We start from the raw sequence: 14,278 nt of genomic DNA on the forward strand, positions 1-14,278 counted from the left end.
GTTTTGTTTTTGGTCTCGCTATCACAACCTATTTTTGGAGGGTGAACCTTCAGTTTTGATCTCTATCCACTGAATGTGTTTCTCTATCTGAAGACTAGAAAATGAGTGTAACAGGAATACTGGTATAAGACTAGAAAAGACTGAATACAGGTGGAGAGGGAAAAAAAGATCTCCGTTGCCCTCCCATGCTATTAGTGACAGAACAGGTCAGAGAAGCCATATTTTCCAAAGTTACATTCAACAGTGCTATGACCTGCAACACAGACAGGTGTTCAACAACATTAACTGACTCTCTGTCTGTCTCTGCCCCCAAAATTGTTGACCTTCTCTCCTTCTCGGACCCCATCTGTTACCTCCTTAATCCTCCCTAACCCTATCCCTCTTTAGATGCACATGAATCTTCATGAGACAACGGACCATATAACTGATGTCTAACAAAGCCTCACTGCTATACATGAAGCAGACATTAAATAAAGTTGGTTTTAACCCAACATTTATGATTTTGGACTGATAATTATTAGCATTTATTAAGCTGAAACCTTCCCAAAAAGTCAAAATGCTGATCAAATTTAGTTTTTTGGGTCACAAATGTAACCGGACACTAGGTTTGTTAAAGGCATATATAAGTGGATCTTTCTTTTAGGTAGAATCTGCAGTTTGGCAAACCCCCACATGCCAGCATGAAGTAATCAGTTCAGTGACCCCATTGTGTAGAAGCTCTGAGGTTAACCAGAAGACTTACGTGATCTCTCCACACATTAGACCACACGATGCCACCTTGTAGCACCAACAGCAGAGTAACACAGCTGTTCAGAAAGAGCATGCCACCCATTCTTAAGCCTGGCACCCACCACCAGATGCTTGTGCCTCACCAGAGCCTGATGAGACCATTTGTTCTCAGTCTGGGAACAAGAGATGAAAAGAGACAGAAGCCGGAAAGAAATAACAGAATGTTTCCACTGTTGCCAGTAACTCAGGGATTTGATTTTGCATCTTTGTGTGTGTTATCGCAGGGCAGGATCGACACAGAGACAGAGCAAGAAAAAAGAGGGAGAGAAGAGAGAGAGCAGTGTTAACATGCCAGCCATTTGCTATCTCTATCTCTCTTCTCCATCAACTCACCCAACAATAGGACATCTTTCCCCTGAACCAGAGCTGCAGTGAAATCTTCAGCACACACACACACACACACACACACACACACACACACACACACACACACACACACACACCATAGACATGAGCATCTCACAAACATACATGCAGAAGGATCACTCTCCTTCCATTTGTTTTTTAACTTGCCAGATGTTTACTACAGAATTGGGGTGAAATGCTGCAAAAGCATCCTCACTCTGCCTTTACAAACTGCCTGCTTCCTGACTGATCTGATTGCTTGAATAAGGCAGTCTTATTAAACTGCATACCTGAAATACAGTACATGCCAGTTGCCTGTATCTCCACACTAAATCTCCCCATTTTCCCTCCTGCTGCCCTCTTTTCTTTTTCTATTTCTTCACCCTGCCTTTGTTTTTTTCAGATGACTCAGCTAAATCTCCTTCACTTTTCTCCTCTCCTCCCATTTTGCTCCCATCCTGCTCTCCTCTCTTCTTACATATCATTACACATTTACATAGGAGGCTCAGTGACTAGCTCTGTCATGAAAATGGAGCCATTATCCTAATTTGCTCTAAGACAAAACCTGTAATATTATCAAATTATCAAACACCTTAACATTTTCCTGCTGTTGTAGTGGTTTCCCCAGTGCGAATATACTATCCTTGTCATTCTCTAACTCTCATATACACACGAGCCCTTCAGCATTCAATGTCTCGGATGAACTTAGAGCTGAAATGCACACTTGCGCCACTGGCATAAGAGCAACAAAGGTCTACACAGGCCCTGTTATCCTGGGACAGTAAGGTAGTTATCTGTGCCACAGTGGGAACATAAAGCAGTCAATAGATGAATGCTATCTTTATATCTACTGCACCAGAGGTGATTTGAAACACTGCCACTGGACGTCATAGAGCCCCACTCTGAAACACAGCCTTTGAACCACTGACAGTGCCGACAGAATCAGGCCAGCTCTTTGATACGGGTGGTGGGGAAAGAAAAACTTGAGTGTTAAAAGAAAGCATTATTTTGTTACAGCTCCATTAAAAATGTTGAACTTTGGGGATGATAGGAGGAATAAAACATAACAAAAAACAGAAACAGAAAAGTGGACAGAAAGCTTTTTTGATCGAGTAACTTTTTTGTCTTTATTATGCAGTGGTTTGAGAGCAAAACAATCCACACTCACACATTTGTGAAAATGATGTGTAAAAGTGTTATCCAAAAGTTTTCTTTTGACGTGTCTCCACTGTGAGTAAAAGCAAGAGAGTTTGGAAGTCAGTGAAGACAGAGCAGGAGCAGTGAAAATCAGTGCCATCTTAGTAATAAGTGAACTGGTGCATGTAGATTGCTTTTTGACTGCGATCAAGTGAGGGGCCATTTGTGAAAACTCAGTCAAGCCAGCTAGCATTTGGAGTTTGATGAGCATCAATAAGCAATCACCTCATGGATTTAATTTGGTCACAGTGAGGAACATTTTGAGGAGAAATCCATTGAGCCTCTCAGTAAACCTATTGTGGAAATGGTTTTATCATATTAGGCCATTGGTAATGTTACATATTCATCAAGATTTATTTTACATTATAATATGCAAAGTAAGGTTGTTTTTATTTTGTATATCAAATGTGAGAAATGATTGAGGCTTTCTTTGTCTTCTTTGGCCACTCCAAGCACCGGTACCGTAACTGCATGAAAAGACATGTACCAAAGTCCATATGGCGGCTAGCTTTTGGTTTTCACAAATGATGACTCACTTGACCAAAGCAATCCAATTCACATGCACAGCTCAAATACAGCATTCTTGCTTTTACTAAGATGGCATTGATTTTCTTTGCTCCTGCTCTGTCTTCCTCCTCTCATGTTTGGACGTAGCTAAGCTGTCACTCTGATCGAGGCTGGCCAATAGGGACATGTCTTTCATGGGTCCAACCCCTTGAGATTTCAGCTCTTTTTACAAACAGAAATTTAGATTTTGCCAATAAAACTTTTAAATGACATTTTTAATCCCAAATTTGTGAGTGCGGATGGTTTTTGTATTTTATAAATACACAAAAGTAACACCATTGTTTTTGAGCCACCTTGGTATGATGTTTGTTTTTGTTTTTTTGTTTTCAGATAAATAAACTTTTGCAGTATAGTATTATTATGTTCTGTTTTACACTCTGCATTTACATTTTGAGCTAATGGAGGTTAAATCTTTCAAATAAACACAATTAGTGTATACCACACAAGCCCAGTAATCTCTAAAGCAATCCTAAATTGAGAACTTGTGGTGTTATTCTTTGTTTAATCAACAGGCCTCAGCCATAATGAAGTCCCTTGTTGGACCTGTTTGGGCTTGAGGAAATGTAGCTATCTACCCAAAATTCTGTTTATTTTACTCAGTTTCCTGTTTTCCTATCACACATCATCTAAATGCCCTTTCTCACTTCCTGCCCACGGGACTGCAGGTAAACCAAAACATTACATCAGTGAGGAACTCGCGTATTGGCACTTTGCGCCCTGGAGGGCTTTTTGCAGAGACTGATGAACACAATGGCTGGCAGTGGGAGAGAGAGTTAATTACAAAACCGATTCACTCGCTAATGACTGTTTCACTTCTGTGGGGTGTTTTTAATGGGATTCAAGAGTCAGGCTGAGCAACAGCACAATCTGTTTTTAATGGGACATTGAATGTTTAGAGCTGACGCTGTTGACCTCAGAGACAAAGCTACTGCTTTTACTTATGGGGCAGAGTGATCTCATTAGAGGCTTGGTAATAAAAGAAAAATGGAGTGATTAGATCAGGAGAAACATAGAAAAAAACAGTTTCACACTACTCAGGTACTCAGAACACACCCCGGGCAATTCTTTCACCACAATCACATATAATCCCTCTGCTATTACTACATCAACTTTTACTGCAGCTCTGATTCAGTCTTACAAAAAGAAGCAATAGAAAATATTCTGCTTGTGTTTGCACATACATCATATATATAAAGTAGAAATAATTTATAATGCTTATTCCTAGAGGTTTGCTATGTGGGCTATAGCCTGAATGTGAGACAATATTCCATCTCCTCTCTTGATTGTTGATTCATAATTTTTCCTGATGAGGCCCAACAGTGTTGTGTCATCAGCATACTTTAGGATGTAGAAGCTTTGTTTCTTTGTTCTATGGTCTATCTTAAAGTTAGCCATGTTTAAATCCTCACGTTAAAGCTTCAGGATTCACAACCCTCCTTGTGATGTAGTCGTGTAATGTGAGCCAGCCAGCTAAGAAGAAACAGCGAAGTACACACACTTTGAAATAACAGTGAGTCACATTTCTCCTCTTTTGTCATGTACTTATCTACTGAGCAAAGAAAGACAAAACTGATTTCAGCCCTCAAACTCCCAGTAATACAGTTACTGGAATTAATAACTGGAATTTAAGTACTGAATTTCACATTGCAGTCCCTCACAATACTGACTACTGTAACATGCCCAACACTGAATACACTATCTCAGTTTGAATGAATGAAGTTGCATTTCACAGCAATGGATTCAACATATTTAGTGCACTGCAGGCTTTAGAAAGGAGGCTTGGTTGAGATAAAGTAGAGAGGTGATTAGCAGTGTAACTACAGAGAATGATGACAAAGCATGTGTGTTTCACTTTGGCCCCCCGCGTGTCAGTTTCCACGGCTACAATGAGAGAATGGTAGAGAAAAGGAGGCTTGAGTCTCAAGGCTCTCACCCTGGAGTTATCACCTCAGTCCCCTGCTGCACAACCAGGGATTACTGAGCTCTTTATAGAGACTACTTCCCTCCCCATTCCTGCAGACCCCCTCACCGCTCAGCACTTGTTCACAGCATCACACAATGTTCATGCCCCGCGAATACAAACAGTCACATGCATATATGTGCTCAAACAGACTCGCTCATCTCCCTCCCTCCTCCTGTCATCAAAATGGAAATAGAGAAAACCTTTTTTGCAGGGTATTTTTTATTTCTGAAGTTTCACATAGAATCTGCTAAGCACCCATCCATCCATCATCAACCGCTTATCCTGCGTACAGGGTCGCAGGGTGCTGGAGCCAATCCCAGCTCACAACCACTCACACTCACATCCACACTTAAGGACAATTTTGGAGACACCAATTAACTTGCATGTTTTTGGATGGTAGGAGGAAGCTGGAGCACCCGTAGAGAACCCACACGGACACGGGGAGAACATGCAAACTCCACACCGAAAGGCCGGGGCAACTGGGGTTTAAACCCGCAACCTTCTTGCTGTGAGGCGACAGTGCTAACCACTGAACCACCGTGCCACCCTCTGCTAAGCACAATGTTTTTAAAAATCAGAAACTGGCAAACTGTTGAGCTGTTTGCAGTCATTGAAGATGTGTCATGTAATTTGTTTTATTTGTACATTTTCTTCCCTATCAAAAGATCTATATATTCTGTTATCCTTTTAAAACTGTTTAGTGCTTAGCACTCAGTTCATCCAACTCAAACATTTCAAATCAGAGCTATCCCCCTTCACTACCGGTGTTCCCCAGGGCTCTGTCCTGGGGCCCCTTCTGTTCATCATCTATTTGCTTCCTCTTGGCCATATCTTTTGTAAATTTAACATCCATTTCCACTGCTATGCGGATGACACCCAGCACTACTTGTCTGCCAAACTTACCACATCCCGTGGCAGGGCTGAAACATGAATGAAACTACTCCGATCCTATTGGTGTTGCTAGAACGGTAGCGTGTGACGGCGTAACTGGAGGCGTATATAAGCACGCCGGCACACTGGACACATTAGCCCTTTTGCTATGAAGCAAGGCAATCCAGGCAGGGTGAGGTGCTGTGGTACGACGCAGTGTCTCGTTCCCCTTCTCAGGGAACAAGGGTTACATACGTAACCCGAGACGTTCCCCTTCGAGGGAACTCGAACTGCGTCGGTGACGACACTATGGGAACGAGATACCCACTTAGGAGAGCGCACGGGTGCTGGGTGCAGAAGGAAGACCGGATGAAAGTGTGAGGAGTGGCCCAGCCAGCTGCCTCACACAAATCCTGGAGCGAAGCCCCTACGAGGAGTGCCCTAGAGGCCGCCATGCCTCGAGTGCGCCCTTACGGCCATAGGTGAAGGTAACCCGCGCACCTAATAGGCCAGGGAATTAGTCTGAACAATCCAGTTGCTGATCGTGTGTTTAGAAGCGGGGAGCCCAGCCTTGGGGGACCCGAAACACACCAGCAACTGGTCTGCTTTCCTCCACCAGGAGGACCTCAGAGTGTAAATACTCAGTGCTCTGACCGGGCAGAGCAGATGAAGTCTCCCATCCTCCGCCGTCACATGAGGTGGGGGATGAAATGCCTGCAGCACCGTAGACCCTGCCAACCTGGAAGCTTAGGGACATAGCCCGGACAGGAGTGCAGAATAGCTCTGACCCTCCCCGGGGCAAACTCCAGGCATTGAGGAGAAACCGAAAGTGCCTGGAGATCCCCCACCCTCCTCCCAGTGGGAGGAACGGTAGCTCCACGAGGATTGGAAAGGACCATCTTGGAACGCCGCCAGGGTACACCTTGAGGATGGGGAAAGGCCAGCAGAGCTTGGCCTCACCGGGCCGTCCACTACACCAGGTGGCAACACATTCCACTTCAGGCCATACGTCCTTCTCGTGGACGGGGCTCTGGAGCTGAGCAGCGTCTCGACTGTTCCCGCCGTCAGGCCCGCCTCCAGGAACTGGGCCCCCTCAGGGGCCAGACCCACAGTCTCCACAGGGCAGGGCAAGGGTGGCGGAAGACCGCCAGGGAAAACTCGCCTGCGACCCATGGTGTGTGAGCCCGATCGTTTTCCAGCTGCAACCCCTCGAGGCGGGAAAAACAGCGCCTGTTGCCTGAGCCGCCACGAGGTAGGGGACCTCGGTCAGCCTCCCGGGGGGCTGTTCCCTGCGTTTCAGCGTGCTGAAACCTGCTGACGACAGCATCCACTGCCTCACCAAACAGGCCAGTAGCCCCTCGGGGCTGGTGGTGGTAGGAGCTAGACGAGGGCTGAGCTCGTCTCTCTTCAGCCGTCCTGGACCCAGACCGGCGGGGGAGATATTGCTCAAACACCTCTCCCTGCGTTTCAGCGTGCTGAAACCTGCTGATGACAGCATCCACCGCCTCACCAAACAGGCCAGTAGGAGAGAGGGGCACATCCAGGAGAAAAGCCTTCTCCTTCCCCTGGATGCCCGAGAGGTTGAGCCACAGATGGCGCTCCATAGCCACCAATACTGCCATGGAGCAACCAATGCTTAGTAACACGGAGCGTTTAAGTCCGTAGCTCTACGGAGCTCAGTCAGGTCCTCCTCAGAGGGACCTCCCCCTAGGTCAGAGTCTTGAGCCTTGCCCACCAAAGCGGATGTTACGTCTGACACAGCTTGGTGGGGAGCGCCGACATCTGAAGGGACAAAGCGAGGGTGGGAGAAAGATAGCTCGCGAGCACTTACTCCCCCCAAGGCATCGTTCCGTTCTCTTTAGCCGCGCTGCTTAGTTTCTGTCACGCTGCTGTAGTCCAGCAGAGGGGACACCGTCAACCGTGCAGAGCAGCTTTTTTTATCTATTTTTTGGTCTGTTCCATGATTTACATAACTCATTGTGCAAATCAGGAAAGAACGCGGGGGTGGCGCTCGGGCTGCAGAAAAAAGCTCATAGAGGTTACTGCTGGCCCACGGCTCCTGCCCCGCCTCTCATAGCTGGGCACGGTCTGATGACGTCAGCCCGGCTCCCGGAAGTCATCCTCCATGATGCTAAGCACGTCTAGCTCCTCAGAATCAGAATGTGCAAGCCTCTCCAAACTCATACCTAGGCGGGAGAAGCCGAGAAACGGATTCCTGAACGGGGAAGAGAGGAGGCGGAGTCAGCAGACAAGGAACGGGAAAAAGCCTCGGCAGTCCCGATGCCCTCGGAGATGTAGCACTGGGATGGAAAAACACACCGCCTGAATCGTTCAACAGCCATCTCTCTGTCTGCCATCTGACTTCCTTCCAGGTAAGAGCTTCTTTGGTTTTCGCTGTAGCTTTGGTCTTCAAACATGCCAGAGTGCCTGCTGAATAGAAAAAGATCGGAGTAGTTTCATTCATGTTTCAGCCCTGCCACGCCCAAAGGCATTCCCATAGTGTCATCACCGACACAATTAGAGTTCCCTCGAAGGGGAAACGAGGTTCTCCTCATTGGAACCAAATCCACTTTGACTAAATTTGATGGTTTAGTCATAGACAACTCCACAGTTTCCCCCTCCCCTCAGGTCAAGAGTCTGGGTGTGATCCTTGACAGCACACTTTCATTTCAAGCTCACATTAATAATGTCACTCGGTCTGCATACTTACTTACTTACGCAACATTAATTGCCTCCGACCGTCTCTCTCACCCACTAGTACAGCCATTCTCGTTCACACACTGGTCACATCCCGCATTGATTATTGTAATTCTCTTCTCGTTGGTCTTCCTCTCAAATCCATACATAAACTTCAACTGGTTCAGAACTCTGCTGCCTGTATCATCACCAGAACCCCTTCAATTAATTATGTTACTCCTGTCCTTCAGCAGCTTCATTGGCTTCCAGTTAAATACCACATTAATTTCAAAACTCTGCTCCTGACCTTCAAGGCCATTCATAACCTCGCTCCTCGGTACCTCACTGACCTCCTTCATATTAACACACCCACCCGTACTCTTAGGTCTTCTTCTTCTATTCATCGCTGTACCTCCTGCTCATCTGACCACCATGGGGTTCAGAGCCTTCAGCCGCTCTGCCCCTCGTCTCTGGAACTCTCTTCCACCTGACATCCGCAACATTGACTCACTTTCCATTTTTAAATCCCACTTGAAAACACATCTTTTTAAACTGGCATATACCATGTGATCACTCTTTCTCAATCTTTGTTTCCAGTTTGTACCCTGATTTTATGCACTGTAATTGTTCATTTTATTGATTATTGCTGTACTGTTTTATTATGTTTTGTGAGGTGACCTTGAGTGTTCAGAAATGTATTATTATTATTATAGTAACTACTGCTCTTCTTATTTTGAAAACAGACTTTATGAATGTTTTTCAGGGTTTAGTAACATTTTATATTTCAAATAAAATAAATGTAAGTATACTGCGCTATTTGTCAATATGTCTATATTGTTTTGTTCATAGTGTGTATATTAGTGTTGTCTACTCTGTAGTTTGTGTCTGATTTTATTTTATTATTATTATTATTATTTATTATTGTATAAGTAAGCACATCGTGAGCAATGTACAATCCTGAGTCAAATTCCTCGTATGTGTACACATACCTGGCAATAAAACTGATTCTGATTCTGATACTTTATGCATATTAAAATACTGCATTGTATTTCTAATTGAGAAGTATGTTGTTTTTCTCTCTCTTGGAATAGCAATGTCAGTAGGTCCAGCTCTTTGGTCCAGACTGAAAAGCGTCAAACATTAGAGAGGCTGCCATGAAACTTTTCATAGACATTCATGATCCCCCAGAGGATGGATCTATAATGACTTTAGAAAACCCCTCACTTTTCATCTAGTTCCATCATCAGATGGAAATGAATACGGCCAAATACCTGCAACTGTTGACATTCCCAACAGCCTCAACTGTACTTTGTGTTTAATGCTTGTTAGCAAATGTCAGAGATAGTAACCATGGTAAACATTACCTGGCATTTAGTTTAAGGCACTGCTGAACCCAAGATGGCTCCAGAGAGCAGCTAGCTTGGCTATAGACATTTTACAGCAGGACACACACTGGCAGCTCCACAGCGAAGACAAACCTGAGCAGCTACTGAACATCTACACAGAGTTTGACAGCTGTGTGTGTCTGTTGTTGGGTAGAGTGGGAGTGAAAGATGAATTCCTGGACGCTGAGCACATATTGTGTTTTGCTCTCTTTTCTCCGTTAGCCGGTCTGAGGTGTCAGTCATTTATGGCAGTTGCCCAAAATGATTTACACCTCCAGCTCTGCACAACAATAAGTGTGTCATTTAAAATAGCAGGTGTTCACATGCTGCTTAGCTCATGGAAAGTGAGTTAAAGAGAGAGGTGGGAGAGACAGAGGGGTGTGTGTGAGGGGAAGAAGAAGGGGCTATGACTGAACCTGAATTAAACTCATAAATAGTGGAGTCAAGCTGGCATGCAGGTCACCGAGTTTCCCGACCACTACTGGGTCTGTTTCTCATCCTGCGACAATAACTTTGCCAGGCAGCTTCCAGCAGCACTGGTAGCAGTTATCCTCTTGCTGTTATTAACTTTGGTGAAAGTCATGTCAGAGATATTCAGGTCAGTCTAAAACCACTGAATATAAAGCATTGGGGTTGGTGGGGAAGTGTGCATGCATGTCTGTGTGTGTGTGTGTGCTTCAGTCTGTGCACACTCTGTAATGACATCATCTTACTAAGCAAAGAGAAACGTGTAAAACTGTGTACAGATGAGAACAGACAAAATAAGAAGATGTCAGAATACTACAAAAGCCGTTTTAATGGCTTTAATTTTCTACTCATGGGGGAAAGTGCAACAGGGTGGAAAAGAGATGCAATGCAACAAAAGAGCAATGTGACATTAGACTAGGATAGACATAGAGAGAGAGAGAACCCCTCATGTTGCATAAAAAGAAAGATAAAAAGAAAAGAGCAGAGATAAGGGGGTTTATGGAGAAACAAAAAAATCTTTTGAAAGAAGTGACAACGAAAACATAGGGGTTGATGTGAAGTCTGAGAGTCGGCGAAGTTAACAGGCTGTCAGAGATCCCTTCACAGTGTTTCCTCTCCCCCGCCGTCCCTCCATCTCTCACTCCCTCCTCCACCACTGTCGTGACCTTCTCTCAGAAGCCACTCCGTCAAACCGGCTTCCTTTCTGACTCCGGCTTCTCAGCCTTGCCTCGCATCAAAGATGGTCATGTGGAGGGTTTTCGACAGCTACACACACACACACACACACACACACACACACACACACACACACACGTAGCCTTTAAATGGATGAAACAGGAAGTTAACAACCAGTAGCCAGCCATTCAGGAAGGTCTTTCACACCAAAGTACAGATGCTGAGGGAGGGTTAACTCACTGATATAGTAGTTCTGTAGCCTTCACGAACCTTGAAGATTGTTTTGAATGTTAAAATGTAAATTTTACGTTCCTGGAGAAAAGAGGGATTTACTGTGTTGCTCACTGACATTATTCACCATCCTGCCAAACACAGACCAACAAACCACACACCATACTCATATGGCTTTCATTTTTAATGGGTTGGAGTTTTGCAGGATCTACTTCAGCCATACCAGAAATCAGTAATAGTTACATTAAGTTATCTGGGTGTAGACTCTATAAATTCTGTAAATTCTGCTGTAAGATTGTTATTTAAACTACATACATAATCAGAAAATTTGCTATTGTTCTAAAGTTCTTTGAATCCTCTTTAAATATACCTCAAATGCCCACCAAATACCAAAAAATGAATAAAAAAGCCAACAAATCTTTTTTTAAATTTGACTTTAGCCTAATTCTCAATTTTTTTCTCTTTTAATATCTAGTTACATCAATAATGGCTGCAATCCATTTGGTGACTGGCAGAAATAACAACTCTTTCTTACATTAATATGACATTTCATTAACTGCTGCTAGCAGCACTCATGGCTAACATGAACACAGTGTCAGCTTCATGTAGAGGAGGAATTAAGTGAAACAAAATGGCACTTCCCTTTGATTATCAAGCTAGCACACCACTTAAATGTGCCGGGTTTTAGGTTCCTGGTGTATACTGGCTCCCTGGAATGGCTTACCGTGACACTTAAATACAATAGAGCCTTGATTAATCTTGTCACACCTGTGCAAGAACAGGTTAAAAGGCCTATAGCACTAGCTTAAGAAAAGCTACCAAATGCGTTAATTATTAATCTTTCTTTTTGGTAAATGCGTGTGTGTGTGTGTGTGTGTGTGTGTGTGTGTGTGTGTGTGTGTGTGTGTGTGTGTGTGTGTGTCTGTAACACTTCAGTACCAGGTGCGTCTGCCACCTGCCAGCCGGTGTGAACAGTGTGAGGTCTGTTCTGTGATGCTCTCATCATACCCCCATCAGACAGATAGATGTGTGGCTGCTTCCTCAGTCTTTCCCACACTCTGAATGTAAACTGCACAAACACACAGGTTAAGATACCTACATTAATACATGTCATTTTCTTTCTTTCAGTCAGCACAACGTGTGTGTGTGTGTGTGTGTGTGTGTGTGTGTGTGTGTGCGTGTGTGTCTGCCAAGTCTATTGACAATAGAGTAAAGATAAGAGAGAGATTTGTGTGTGTGTGTGTGTGTGTTTGCTTCCTCGCAAGTGTTATAGTAAGGTGGTAAAACTAGGTGGTCTTATCGCACTGTTGAATAACGGGACGTAGGAGAGACCACTAAGCCCTCTGTGTTTGGCTCACTTCAGAGAAAGTTCAACAGCTTTGATCCAAAGAATCAGGAACCATAATGGACTGTGTTGGATGCACACACACACATCACTTAGCCGGTGTCTTGCTGAAGTCTCATTTTGGCTGGCCAGTCCGTCATGTGTTAAAAATAATGAGGTACAGAACATCTTGAACATCATCAACGCCCCTCGATAAAGACAAGAATTGCTGAGGGGATAAAGAGAAAAAGGCAGAGTTCAGCTAAGTCCATTACTCCTCTGATGGTGGTTGGATCAAAGTAAACACTGATAATGGTTCCACCACAGTTAATAATACTGCTGCCCAAGAATGTTGGCTGGGCTGGCTACTCCCGACCTCACACGTATAATTGCACACACGCAAACGAGCACGCACGCACACATGCGCACCCTCCTCATTCCTCAATAGCAGTGACACATTCCAAGCTTTCTTCCTCTCTTCCCACAAACCAAACACTGCTCACTCCTTCTTTCTAATTGTAGACTTTTGATTTATCTGATGTGCAAAGGGAAACTGACTTCCTTAGCTGCGCTCCCATCGGAAAACATGCATACACATACACACTGTATCTCTCTCTCACACACATATACAGTAGAGTCAATGACTCCATGCATCTTCCTTTGTAATTACAACACGTACAAACTTCATTTCCCATTAGAACCTGACTTATCTCCCTACAGAGACCTCTACACTCTCAGTAGTTCCCTCTCTCCACGCCTTCCTTCACTCCCTGCTTCTCTTGCTTCTTCTCTCTCTCTGTTTAACAAGACCTGACAGAGGCCCTGCTAGGTTCACTTCAATCACATAGTGAGAGCAAGTGGAGTACTTATGGATCAGTCAGTGAGGATTTCCAGGTTGCTTTCTTTCAACCTCCACAGACAATGGCAAAGTTGATTGAAAGCGATACAGATGGATTTGACTAAGAGGAAGTGAAAACTAATTCCATCACCCTACCAGTAAACCTGTATGCCCTGGTTTGAATGGATTAGCACTGTTTGCTGAGTGTTCTTGCCAACTTTGGTGAATGAATTTTGCCACATGGGATAATGTGATTCCTGGTCTTTTACAGAACTGCAACTGAATACCCTTGATGAGATTAAGTAAAAAAGTTTTGCATCCACACTCATCAAGTGTACTGGTGCTGAAGTGGAGAAAGGAGTCCTGTGACAGCAGGTTCCCACTAAGGAGCCGAGAAGGCTAATGTCCATCCCCTGGGGGATCCAAAGCGTAACAATCCGTTTTCAGAGTTGATTTCTGGGGGTTGCTCAAGACGGGAAGGCCCCACTCTTTATTGTGGCCCAGAAACATGACAGGTGATGGGACTCCAACATAGTATTTTACTGTATCAAAGAGAAAGAAGAAGGGCAATGAGGTGAGTAAGTCCTGTGTCACCTGCCATCCCACAATGCCTTGCAGGAAGTAAAGGTTTTAACGTGACTCCAGAGCGATTGCAAACAGGCCTTCACACCTAGAATATCATAAGGAGAGAAAATTTGTGAGTATTTATTTGCTGTATCATCTCAGTGTTGCCAATAAACCATTACCTGTGTGAGTTAGGATGTGCGTGTGCACATGAAAGAAAAGTTTCTGAGGGACTGCCACCCAGGGGTGAAACCAGAGACCAGAACTCAGAAGCACAGGCGACCCTCTTACCTACCCCTTTGCCAAACCCCACCACCACCTCCACCACTCCTCTCCTCAATCAACCCTGGCTGCCCTAATCCAGTGTTTACATAAATCGCTGGGCA

This window comes from Micropterus salmoides, unplaced genomic scaffold (assembly GCF_014851395.1).
Source record: "Micropterus salmoides isolate LMB-PRFRI ecotype aquatic unplaced genomic scaffold, ASM1485139v1 Ms_hic_scaffold_10, whole genome shotgun sequence".
Classification (NCBI taxonomy): Eukaryota; Metazoa; Chordata; class Actinopteri; order Centrarchiformes; family Centrarchidae; genus Micropterus; species Micropterus salmoides.